Genomic DNA, 12931 nt, shown 5'->3' on the forward strand with positions numbered 1-12931 from the left:
TGTTTGTCTTCTGTGTTTGTTGGTTTCTTGGGATGGTAGATAAACTTTTTTTCTATTTATTGTTAGCATTTTTACTTGTGAGATTTGTTCTTTCTTGAGTATTCATGGCAGTGATGGTTGATTTTCAGGTACCAAAGCCAGTACTCCCTTGAGAATTTCTTGTAAGGCTGGTCATGTGGTTGTGAACTGCTGTCTTTGAGTGTCTGAGAGATACGCTATTTGTCTTTCACTTTGGAAGGATAGCCTTGCCAGGTAAAGTATTCTTGGCTGGCAATTTTTGTCTTTTAGTATTTTGAATATATATCACCCCATTCTTTTCTGGCTTTTTAGGGTTTCCGATGAAAGGTCTGATGTTAGTCTGATTGGGGCTCCCTTATAGGTGACATCTCTCTTGAAGGTTTTGAGATTTTTTCTGTCATTGAGTTTTGCCAATTTGGCTATAACGTATCTTGAAGAGGACTTTTTTGGGCTGAATATGTTTGGGGATCTTTGAGCCTCCTGAATCTGAATATCTGTGTTTTTCCCTATACCTGGGAAGTTTTCTGCTATTATTTCACTTAATATGTTTTTAATGCCATTTCCTTTTCCTTCCCCTCTGGAATACCCATGATTCAGATATTTGAGCACTTAAGGTTATCTGTTATTTTTCTTAGATTTTATTCAATTTTTAAATTTCTTTTCTCATTTTTCTGGTCCACCTGTGTTATTTTGAACAGTCCATCTTTAAGGTCAGAAATTCTCTCTTCTCCTTATTCTAGCCTGCTGGTTAAATTCTCTGCTGTGTTTTTTATTTTGTTGAATGAATCCTTCAGCTCTGCAAGCTCTGCTACATTCTTTTTCAGGGCATTGATTTCTTTGTACATTTCTTCTTTCACGTCCTGTATACTTTTTCTCATTTCATTGTGTTGTCTAGCTGAGTTTTCTTGTTTCTCATTTAGTTTCCTTAGAATTGTTGTTGGCAATTCCTTGTCAGTCATTTCAAGGACTTCCTGTTCTATAGGATCTAGAACTTGAGAGTTATTATTTTCCTTTTGTGGTGTCATACTTTCTTGGTTTTTCATATTTCTTGTATCTTTCTTTGGTGTTTAGTCATTGTGGCAGGGGGTTTCGTGGTCCATTTGTTCGATCCTGCAGGGACTGCCAATTCAGCCTGGCTGCCTTGGGGCCTGGGAGCCTGGTAGCTCTTGGGCCTTTCTGGGCGGTGAGGACTCTCCTGGACTGGGGATCCTGCCCTGTGGTGCCTGCCAGTTCCAGAGCGACTGGCTCAGGACCTGTGGGCCTGGCGGCAATAAATACGTTTTCAGTCAATGACTAAATTCTGAGGTTGTAGTCTTTGGGCATTTGTAATTATTTACCTGTAAGAATCAAAATTTTTCTCTGTAGTATTTGTACAAAGAAAAAACTGAAGTAAATGGAAAATGAGGATGATATTAATACTGTAACAAGTCTGTAATGGCTCCTTGAAGAATCATTTCTATTTTGTTGGCTTTTTTATCCCCAATATGTAAATAGTTCCCATTATTTAGCAAGGGTTCAATACATGCTGAATTAGTGAAACCAATGTCCACTGATTGCAAGTAGTTAGTCATCTGTGATAGAATAATGCCCCCTGCCCCCAGGTGTACATCTCCTAGATGCTGGAGCCTGTGACTATGTTACTTTCCACGGGAAAGGGGAAGTAAGGGACCAGAAGGAAATAAGGTTGCTCATCAACTGACCTTAAAATAGAAGATCTTCCTGGATTATCCAGATGGGCCCAGTGTGATCAGAAGTGTCCCCAAATGTGGAAGAGGAGCTCAGAAGAGTCCTGTCAGAGTGATGTGATGCGAGGAAGAGTTGACAGGCATTGCTAGCTTTGAAGATGGAAGGAGGTGGGGCACACGCCACGGAATGCAGGCAGCTGGAGCAGGCAAGGAAGTGAGTTCTCCCACGGAGCCCCCGGAAGGAACGCAGCCCTGCTGCCACCTTGATCTTAGCCTAGTAAGATCCCTTTGGGACTTCTGACCTCCAGAACTGTAATATTATTTGTGTGGTTTTCAGACACTAAATTTGTAGTAATTTGTTACAGCACCAATGGGATAGTCATATATCATCAAAACAGTGAGATATTTTCATTGTCTTCATAATAAGTAAATATTTAAAGGTAGGACTTATTAAAACAATACTATTAGCACAATGCCACGCTTTTTTTTTTTTTTTTGTATCTTACACTAGGTTTTAATAAAGGGTTCTACTACTTTTTAGGTTAAAAAGTATGATTTTTATATTTAAAAAAGTGAAGTCTTTAAGTCTGTTTTCTCTTACTTAGCCTTATAAACAATTTGGGTATTTAAAAAATAACTTTTATAAAGTTATTACGTGAAGTTTTTTTATAAAGTTGTTTTGTAAAGTTTTTTTATTAGAAAAGTAATTACCAAAGTAATTACCAAAGTTTATTGTTGAATATCTTGTCAAGCAAAGAGAAGACCCTCTGTAACTGTAATGTCTCTTCCATCCGGATATAACCACTGTTAATATTTTTGTGTATATCCATCCAGCTGTTTTGAAATGTTTATATCTATGCATATATTGGTTTTTGCCAAATTGCTTTCATACCATATGTGTGATTTTACCTGATATTTTTTCTTAACATTTTATAAATATTTTTCCATAGTATTATTTATTTCTCTATGATACAGTTTTAATACCTGGATAGTATATCATACATAGAAGTAGCATAACCTTATTTTGGAGCTTTTTGTGTGTGTGTGGATTTTTTTGGGCTCCTACATGCTTATTACAAAGAATTATGCATAAAAAGGAGAAAATAAATACTTACAATGTTAAATCAGCAGAAATAATTACTATTATCACCTCATTTTCCACCCACCAAAATTAAGTGTGTGCGTATACACATATCTACACACATACACATTTGTATGTATATATCTATATTGTCTCAGAACACATCTTTCTTGGCATTAAATATCTTCTACAACATAATTTTTAAGGGCTGTTTAGTATTCCATCTTATTAATGTACTGTAATTTAATCAAAATACTATTAGCTGTTTAGTTTACCAGTTTTTTCTTTTTAGAAACAATACTTATTTTGCAAACAAATATTATTCACATTTAAATTGTTTTCTTATGATAACTTTAGAAAAGTGAAATTTACATGTAAAAAGGATATTTTAACTTCACAGCATTGGATTCATGTTTAGGAAGTGACTCTCAGAAAGCTGAATAGATTTGAACACTGATTATTTAGGAAAGAACATATAGACTCATTATCACCTATATGCTTTTTTATAAATGTTATACAATTAAGGTTTGGTTTTTCTATTTTGTGAATTGCCTTTATGTGCCTTTTCCGTTTTGTGCTGGGATAGTTGGCAACTTATTGATTCATGGTGGCTCTTACGTACTATGAATATTAATTTTTTTCATTTTTTTGGGTGTCAGTTTATGTTCTGCTTGTGAATCTTATTATTATTGTTATTATTATTATTATTGAAAATGAAGCTCTCAAATCTTATATAGCTGAATATATAAATCTTGTTTTTAAAGATTCTTCCATGGTTATCTGATGCAGAAAGAAACTTCTTGTCCAAAATAATGTACATATTCAGCAGTTTTTATTACTAGTGTTTCTATGTTTAATCTTTTATTCATAATATACTAACCAAATGTTTTTGTTACATATAGAGTTAATTGAAGATCTGCTTTATTTTCTCCACATGATTAAGTAATTGTCCATTCATTAATTTATCTGCTTAGATTTGCAATGCCACTTTATCCTATAATGTCATATAATAATTTCTCATATATACTAGTATCTGATTATAGGCTCTTTTTTCTGTTTTGTTGGTTTAACTCTCTTTTCTTGAGCTATTATTTTTATGGTACTCATAAATAATATTTTGAAAATGTCTATAGGCTTTTAAAAAGAAGTATACTCAGTACTTACAGGACTCAAAATTAGATACATTAAAGTTTATCTATTAAGTCATCCTTATTAATTGCAGTTTTCTAATCTTCTAATCTTAAGTTTTTTGACTACTTCTTCTTTGCCTGAGGATGTATCTTATACTACTGTGTTCCTATCAGCTTTTTAAAAGCATTCGCTTTTTATACTTTAATGCTATGGTATCTGACATATAGACATTTGGGACATATCATTTTTATAGATTGTACTTTTATTAATGTAAAACAACCCTGTTTAAGACACATGATACCTTTACCATGAATTTGACTTTTTCTGGTATAGGTATTACCATGCCCTTTATCGTTCCATCTGATATATCTTTGGCTTTCCTCACACCTTTCATTTTCTGTGTATTTTGTTTTAAATTCCTTCTTATCTGTGGCATAGTTCGTTTTTTTTACACACTCATCAGATTTGTCTTTTAACAAGAGAGTCTAATTCTTGTGCATGTATAATGAAAGTAATGCATTTTTCTTTTCTGCTTTACTTTATGTTCTTAAAATAATTATTAGCACTTTTTCTGGTCTTTTGTTAAACAGACTGCACTTTTTTGCCAATCAGTAAGACTACAAATCAGCACAGTAGCATGTTACACAATCCTAGGAAATCAACAAGAACTCTCATATACAAGTTAGTTTATAGTATGTTTTGGACAGAAACCTCATTTATGAGTCTATTAATTAAAACGCTGGACCTTTGACAAACCCAACACTCGGGTGTTAATGTAAATTCTTTTTCATATCTCTCAGTGCTATTCCAGTGTCACAGGTATGCATCTGGTGCATTTCTCCTGGACTGAAGTGTAATCTTTCCTTGCCTCCCTACTGTCTGTTTTTCTGATATTTACCAATTCAGTACACGTGAAGCTACAATTACAGTGTGAATTTTGACCAGTGTTCTTTCTACGTGGGGTCTTGCTGCATTAGAAATACTTCATCCCAGGATGCATCAGGCCACTGTTAGTACCTAATACTTCCTGACTTACTGATTTCTCAAAGGTAAAGCTATGAATTTTAAGGAAAGTACTGGTTTAGAGCTCCTTTTTCAGCTTGTCTGTAGAATGAACATACTTCAGTACACAGACCTAGCTCTGAGGTTAGAGAGAGAGAGAGGAGCAGAGAGAAAGGGAATGTGTGTGTGTTTGGAGATAGTATGATTCTTGTTAGTTTTCAAGGTCTCATAATTTGTAGATAAACTTTAAAGATTCCAGCAACAGGTATGCTTTCATTCTACCGCTTCCCCTACCACCAATTATTTAGTGCATTTAAAAAAATCTTTTTCTGGATCTTTAAAGGTATTTTACTGAGTAATTCCTAACCTTTCTCACCTCATCATTACTATTCCTGGATGATTGGAAGAGCTGTCTCTCCATATTTCCTTCTCTGCCCAGTCCAATCTGTCTTATATATGTCAAGTTAGTCTTCTTGAAGTTTCTAATGACTTTTATTCAGTGCATCCATCCCAGCTTGGCATGGAAGCCTACCACCATTTGGTTTCAACTTTTTCACACAGCCCTTCTCTGCTGTAATCAGACTGACCTACTTGCTGTGTTTTAAATATTCCTGTTTTTCTACCTTCATGTCTTTGCTGCTTGTCTTTTCTCTACCTGAAACATAGGTTCCTCCTTTTCTTTTCTCCTTTGCCACCTGTTACAAATGCCTTCCAGTCGTCAAGGCTGGTCTCTGCAGATCCTCCTCTATGGAATCTTGCCTGGCTTCTCTGCTGCATGTTGCCCTGCTGTCCTTTGCTCTTGTGCAGTCCTCTGTTCTTGTGTGATTCTTGCCTCTCTATACTGACGCTGGAGAAAGGGTCTGGGGGGGCCCAGTAGCAGGCCTCAACCCACCCTGTCCTCTTACCAAGTTCTTGACTCTGCTATGGGAAAGAATTCAGGAGCAGAGTCACGGTAGGAAGTGAGAACGGATTTAATGTAACAGATAGGAAACACAGGTTCCACAGAGAGACTGTGGCTTAGCTCCAGAGACTGAGCAGGGCCCACTCCAAGTTTAACACAAAAGTAGGAAACACACACTTAAAGTTTAGTACAGAGTATAGGATGGCTCAAGAGAATGAGCAGTCACCTGCTGAAAGTAAGTTTAACACAAAAATAAAGCACACACCTCAGCCAGCAAAGTGCGGGTTGGCTGCAGGAAAGTGAGTAACACCCCCTCCTCCTGCTGGGATTCAGCTTTCATAGTTTTGCTTTCTAATGAATATTCAGTTAAGGGGGTGAGTCACAGTTATGTAACAGTTGGTCTCTTTTGGAGCATGTTCATTGGTCAAATCCTATCACATGTATGGAGAATATTCAAGAATATTCTGGGCTCTTTAGCACCCCCCAGTGGACGGTCATTCAACCACCAGGGTTATGTAACCCTTCCCTACTGAGCATGCCCAGCCACTGGATTTGCATAAACCAGCCCCTTGTTTCATGTTCGCCATGTTGGTGCTGAAAATAGGTCTAACTAGCAACAGTAACTTTCTTCTAGGGGAGGGTGGAAAGGAGGGGCCTGAGACCTTGGGGAATGGCTTAAAACTTGGAGGCATGTCCTGTAACCCAGGCCCAGGGAAACTGAGCACTTCCTATCTTGATACCTTAGGTTATCATCACATGGTTACTAATCTGTTCCCAATTCAGCCCCTCTGTTATCCCCCTTAGTGCCTGATACTGTTTTACAGGTAAGGTACAGTTTAGTTGAAATTGGGACATTTGAAAAGTTTGCCCAACTGTGACCATTAGTTGCAGTGGGATTTTGGTAGCTATTTAGCACCTGCATGCTTCTGTATGATGCCATGCAAAGTGGAAGTGAGATGGAGCTCGGCAGTCTACTTCCCAAGGGCATGATTTTTGGTATTTGACAGACTTTCATCAAAATGTTAAAGTGAGTTCTCCCCTTTTACCTTATTAGCTACTATCTGGCAACCTTTATACTTCCTAGAGTGGATTATTCAGAATTCTTTCATTTTCCTATTGTTTCATTTTTCTTTTCCGTTCTTTATAGAATTAGTAGCGCCATCATAACATAAGAACTTTTGTAAATCTCTTTTTGGGACTGTGATCCAGTAAAGCTCAGGGGTACTCTGAGATTTAATCCTAAACGTGGAAAAAATGAATAGTCATTAAATTTGAAACTTGACTTCTATGTGAAAAGTCAAAGAATTTGCTTAAGTAATAGCATGAGAAATAATCTTTCCCTAGGGCCGGCCCGTGGCTCACTTGGGAGAGTGTGATGCTGATAACACCCAAGCCACAGGTTCGGATCCTTATATAGGGATGGCCGGTTAGCTCACTTGGGAGAGCGTGGTGCTGACAACACCAAGTCAAGGGTTAAGATCCCCTTACCGGTCATCTTTAAAAAAAAAAAAAGAAATAATCTTTTCTTGATTCCATGTAAGCAGAGACATTGGAGTGGACATTTTACAAAAGGTTGTCTCCAGTTGCAGGAAGATGACCAGATATCATGAGTCCTTACTTCCGTCTGTGTAGCCCATGATAAAGTGATTCTCCACATTTTATAGTGTTTAGATAACTTGATGTTTTCTCTTTTACATTCCTTTCACTCAGGCTCTGAGGGGGAAACATATTTACAATTTTTTTCTATTTTTTAATTCAATTTTATTTCTATTTATTTTTGTGGGTACAGTGTGTTGTCAATACATGCATATACATCACAATGATGCACTTAGGGTAGACAGCAGAGTTTTGCCCCCATTAGTTCACCCCTCATCCTGCTACCCACCCCACCCCTCCCAGCATCTGGTAACCATTATTCTACTCACTCTCTACTTTCTTTTTTTTAAATACACAGTGATTGACATCTTTATTGCAAAAAGAACTCTTAAAAATGAATTAGAAAAATCTAAGCAGAAATTTGATGAAGGACGTGAGCAGATAAGTCACACCCCCCAAAGAAACACGTGGTTAATAGGTGCATTCTGAGATCTGGCTGTGGGCGGGGGCAGTCCTGGCCTGGCCTATCTCAGGACCTCTGGGTGTAGGCTGGGTCCATTGCTTTCCAGGATGTGGGGTGGGGGCAGGTCAGGGGTATGGCTAAGGCCCATGGCCCTGTCTCAGGACCCCTGGACATGGGCTGGCTCCATTGCTTGCCTGGATCTACAATTTTTTTCTTTTTGGAAACTTTCACATGCTTTTTTCTGTCCCTTAGTATCCAATTTATTTTCCCTTTTCTTGGTGCAGCCAAAGACTCTTTACAGTGTGTTTAGAAGTCTTCAATTGCAATTTTTGGATTAAAAAAAAAAAGATATAGCAAATGCTCTGATGTTGTAAACCCTGCTGTTTTTCCTGTGGTATCATTCCTACCTTTCAGAGCCTCCTTTCTCTTTAAGATTTGGATATTGGCTATGTGTATATTTTATCAAAATTCAAACTGCTGTCTATTTAGTTCACGAGTGATCAATCTGAAGCAATAAATAATGCTAACATTATTTTCCTTATATTGTTGTTGATGAAGGAGGACTTGATTTCAATGTGTATGACTTTAGAAGACCTGATAAATTGTTTCTGATTAAATGGACTCTCTTTCATGACTACATTCCCTGTAAAGGAAGTCAAGATTGACAGAGAAGAGCAGTGTTTGTTGTGACAAGTAAGTTTTGTTTTAAGTGCTTCCTATGTGTTATCTTAGTACCATATGGCATTTTTAAGATAAGAAGATGGAAGCAGAGGAGTTGGGAAATTCTTTTTATAACTACTTCTAGCTGGAAAGAGTTTTATAGAAATATAAAAAGGTAAAACCACAGAGAGCCTGTATATTGTATCAAATGTAATTATTTTTCTCATTCAGGTTTCTATACATATGTAGATAGGCAAGACGCATTTCTTTCAGAAACTCCTTTGAAAACTATGTCTCCAAATTATCTATTTTACTTTGTTCATCAATATTGCATAATAATTCAAGGTCAGGGAATGAAACTTCATTCACTTTATGTCCACAATAATTCTTTGATCTAGCGGTTTCTTACCCTTCCATTCATGTAACAATGTGAGAATTGAGAAACATGCATAGACCAGAAGCCTGTCTGCCTCCAGGTTCAGTCCTGTTTCTGAAGTGCTTCTCAGCGCGTAGAGACAACTCGCATTGGGCTCACCTGCGGCGTCTGGTACATCTGTGTTCCTCGGCTGTCCCTGAGATGCAGTGGACCAGAGTCTCTGGGGTAGTGGTCAGAAATCTGCCTTAGAGCAGTAAACAGATTGCAAAAACAGAAGCACCGCAGATTCAGTTTAAAAAAGAATTTGCATTATCCTCAATGACTAAGGGCAAAAGAGGATTTCAGACTAGACGTGTCTTGAAATTGGGATAGAACTGTATAGTCAAACGGGTTCTGTGGATGGAAATATTAGTTTCTTTTTGTTACTGTTCACCTCAGAAGAGAAGGGAGATGAGAACCGGTATTAACTCAATGACTTTTATATGCCAGGAACCCTGGCAGGACAGTGGCCAGCCCGGGGCAGTGGGCTTCAGGATGACGCCGACACTTTCCCTGTCTGCCTCTGTCTGACTGCGGATCTGTAACGCTGTGTAACATGCTTGACCTCTGGCTTCATTGGGAGACCTGACTTCACCAAGCACTAGGTCCAGTTACTGAGCTTTTTGTGCTTCTGATCTGTACTTATCCACACAATGAGAATAATTGGAATTTCTCTAAAAATTAAATAAGATGGTACAAGGGTACTTCAAAAAGTTCACGGAAAAATAGTATTAAAAGATAATATATTTCTGTGATTTTTTTGGAGAATGCATGTGCATGTAAAATGCTTCGCATCATTTCTTTTTTGTGTTCAGCCCTCCGTCTTGTGGAAGTGCAGAAAAACAGAGACCGGTAGGTTTCAAAATCCTGATTCCTGACAAACCATATGACATTGGTTTAGATTGGAGTAGACAATCAGTAGCCACTGATGGACGTTTATGTCGCTTATGGGACTCTCCTCATTGCAGTGTATTCCAGCAGGCGACCTTCACTTCATCGTAACAATGTAAAGATCAACAGCTGGTCAGCGGTAGGCAAAGACACCTGAGTGGTCACTGTGACCTCAGTTCAGGTTTGTTGTAGGTGTTCTCTCTGGTCCTCTTACCTTCTTCTTGTAGGCTCTTGGCATCTGTGAGCACTGGAAAATTCTTCGGGATATTCAGGTATTTCTAACGTCTTGGCGTGAAGAGTACACGTGCTCTCCTGCCCACGCTCCATGTCCAGCATCAAGTGAACTTCAAGATTTCATAAATTTGAAGAATACCATACACAACTAAATATGCTACATTGATAGAGTTTTCAAATATTTTGGCATGCTATGTCCAGTTTTCTATTCCTGTTATTGTTTCTATGTGCTTTTCCTTTATTAATTATCTGCAAATTTTTCTGTTTTATTAATCTTTTTGAAGAACTAGGTTTTGGTTTTACTGATGATTTAAAATTTTTTTTTCTACTTTTAATAATTTCCACTCATATTATTCCTTTCTTTCTACTTTGTTTAGGTTTATTCTTTTGTTCTTCTAACCTTTCTAAGTTTAAACACTTAGCTGGTGTTTTCCCAATCTTTTTTGTTTTTTGTATTTCCATATTTAAAACTTTAAATTTCCTTTGTATACCATACATTTTAAGTATAGTGCCTTTGTTGTTATTCAGTTTTAAAAATTTAATAATTATTTTGTGTTTTCTTCAACACATAAAATTTTCAACCTATGTAATATTTTTAATCTATGGTACTTTATCAGCTTTATTTTTTTGTGATTTTAATTTTTAAATTTTATTACATATTGATCAGCAGTTCTGACCTATATGTTACAGTATGATTGTGTGTATTTTGTGCAGACTTTCTTTCCGGTCAAGTCCATGATCAAGTTTTGCAAACATTTCGTATGTCCTTGAAGACAATGTGTTCGAGGTAGGTACACGCACACCTCTAAATGATCAAACTTGTGAGTTGTGTTGTTCAGATCATCTGTGTTCTTACTGATTTTTGTCTGCTTAATTTGTCAGTCTGAGAAAGGCTAAAATCTCCCACAGTGGTGCTGTAATTGTTATATTTTTTCACAAATCTATAAATGTCTTTATGTCTTGAGCCTTGTGATAGACAGATGCAAGTATCTCTTTTTTCCATCCCTTTACTTTTAACAATTTTGTCACCATTTCTTAGGTGCGTTTTGTAAGTATATTGTATAAGTGAACTGTTTATGATCCAGTCTGAGAATCTCGCTCATAATTTAATGTGTTTAGGTTTAGTGTGTTTGCAGACGCATTCCGACATTCCTTTGTGTCCTCTCTCTACCACGCTTTTTTCCTCTGCTGCTGCTATTCCTCCTCTTCCTCCTCCTCTCCCTGCCCTCTCAGTCCTTTTCCTCTTTAAAATTCTTTCCTGCTTCCAATAGATTGGCCTGCCTAGGTTTTTCATATACTTCCTTTTCCTATTCTACTATTTTAGTGGTTTGAAAATCTTTGTTAAATGTTTTGCTTCTGGTGTTCATTCTTAAAATTTTAACCTGTGTATTTGACTTAACAAACTGCACCATAAATCACCATCTCTATCCTCATCTGTGCAGTTTGAGGGCCTTAGAATATTTAAATTCCAAAGTTTCTCCCTAACTTCCATGTGATTTTGTGGCTGTTTTATTTCTTCTCTATTTTTAAATATAAAATGATTCCTCTTCTTTGTTTGCAGTTAATAATGCATAGCTTTATCAACAGGTGTTCCAGTTTCTCAGTGCTCCATTGCTTTCTGCGTTCCACTTGCTCCTTATAAAAGTCCATCCTTTATTACCTTCTGAAGGTGGAAATGGCTGTTAAGCTCTCTCTCTTTTCCTAAACATATTTTTAGAGTCTTATTCTTGAATAATAATTTAAGCAGGTATAGAAATCTAAGCTGCCATTTGGATTTCCTCAGTACGTTGAAGATATTATTTGATTGCCCTCTAGGAAGCTATTATTGATGAGAAATCTTCATTCAACTGTCCATCTCCTATAGAAAAATGATTTTGTTTCCGAGCTACATTTCTGGGTTAGAAGAAAGCGTCCTCACTGCCTCCTGGGGACAGTGGTCTGGAGTTCCTTGTCCTTATCTCACGAGCAAGGTTGTCCTTTAAGTTCCTGCCTTCATACTGGTCATTGGTCTTTCATCCTTTAAATTTGTGTAAATGGAGGCCACTTCTGTTCTAACACAGGTTTTAAAGCGCCAGCTTCCTAGTTTGTGGGGCCTATTTACTGGTCCAGTCCCCCTGTGGAAACTTGTGACATCAGCTCTCTCTTTTCATTCTGAGTTTTTGTTTTCCCCCTTGAGAATTTCCCTGCCTTTCTTTAAAGATCAGATATTTTTCTTTAAGGTAATATTTTAATTAACATAACTAGGTACTAATGGTGGGAAGGAAGTTCTTTTAGGTCAGGTCAGTCCATCACTATTTCAGAGCCCAAATACACTTTTAAACTCCTTTTTCCCCCTAATCATACATTATATCTCATGTTAATTACATGTTATAACTTCTGTTCTAAAATATTTCCTTAAAAGCTCTACTCCTTGCAATTTAATTACTTCAGTTATGGAACTGAGTTCAGAGCAGACAGGTCCTGGACCTTGTGAAACCGAGTGGGACCTTGGTCCTAAGGAAGAGGGCTCGTCCAAAGAAGAGTTAACGCGTTAAAAATGCTTGGTCACTCACGGTTCTGACAGGCAGCAGGTGGTACACTCAGGAGGATTAAATAAGGAAAGTGTGACGAAGGTACTAATTAAAAAGTTGGGAACAGAAAAACCAACCAGTCCCAGTAAAGCACTTTGAGGACAGCGTAGCAGAGAGCAGCACCGCCCTGAGGCCTGGCAGGTGTCCGGAATCCCTCTGGAGGGAGCTGGAACTGTAGCTCCAGTTGTAGGAGAGGAAACCTGACAGCAACTGTGGTCATAGATAACCAAATGATATTTTAAAAAACCTATAAATGCTGCCAACTGCATAAATGATTTTCTAAT

The sequence above is a fragment of the Cynocephalus volans genome, chromosome 8 (assembly GCF_027409185.1).
Source record: "Cynocephalus volans isolate mCynVol1 chromosome 8, mCynVol1.pri, whole genome shotgun sequence".
NCBI classification, from domain to species: domain Eukaryota; kingdom Metazoa; phylum Chordata; class Mammalia; order Dermoptera; family Cynocephalidae; genus Cynocephalus; species Cynocephalus volans.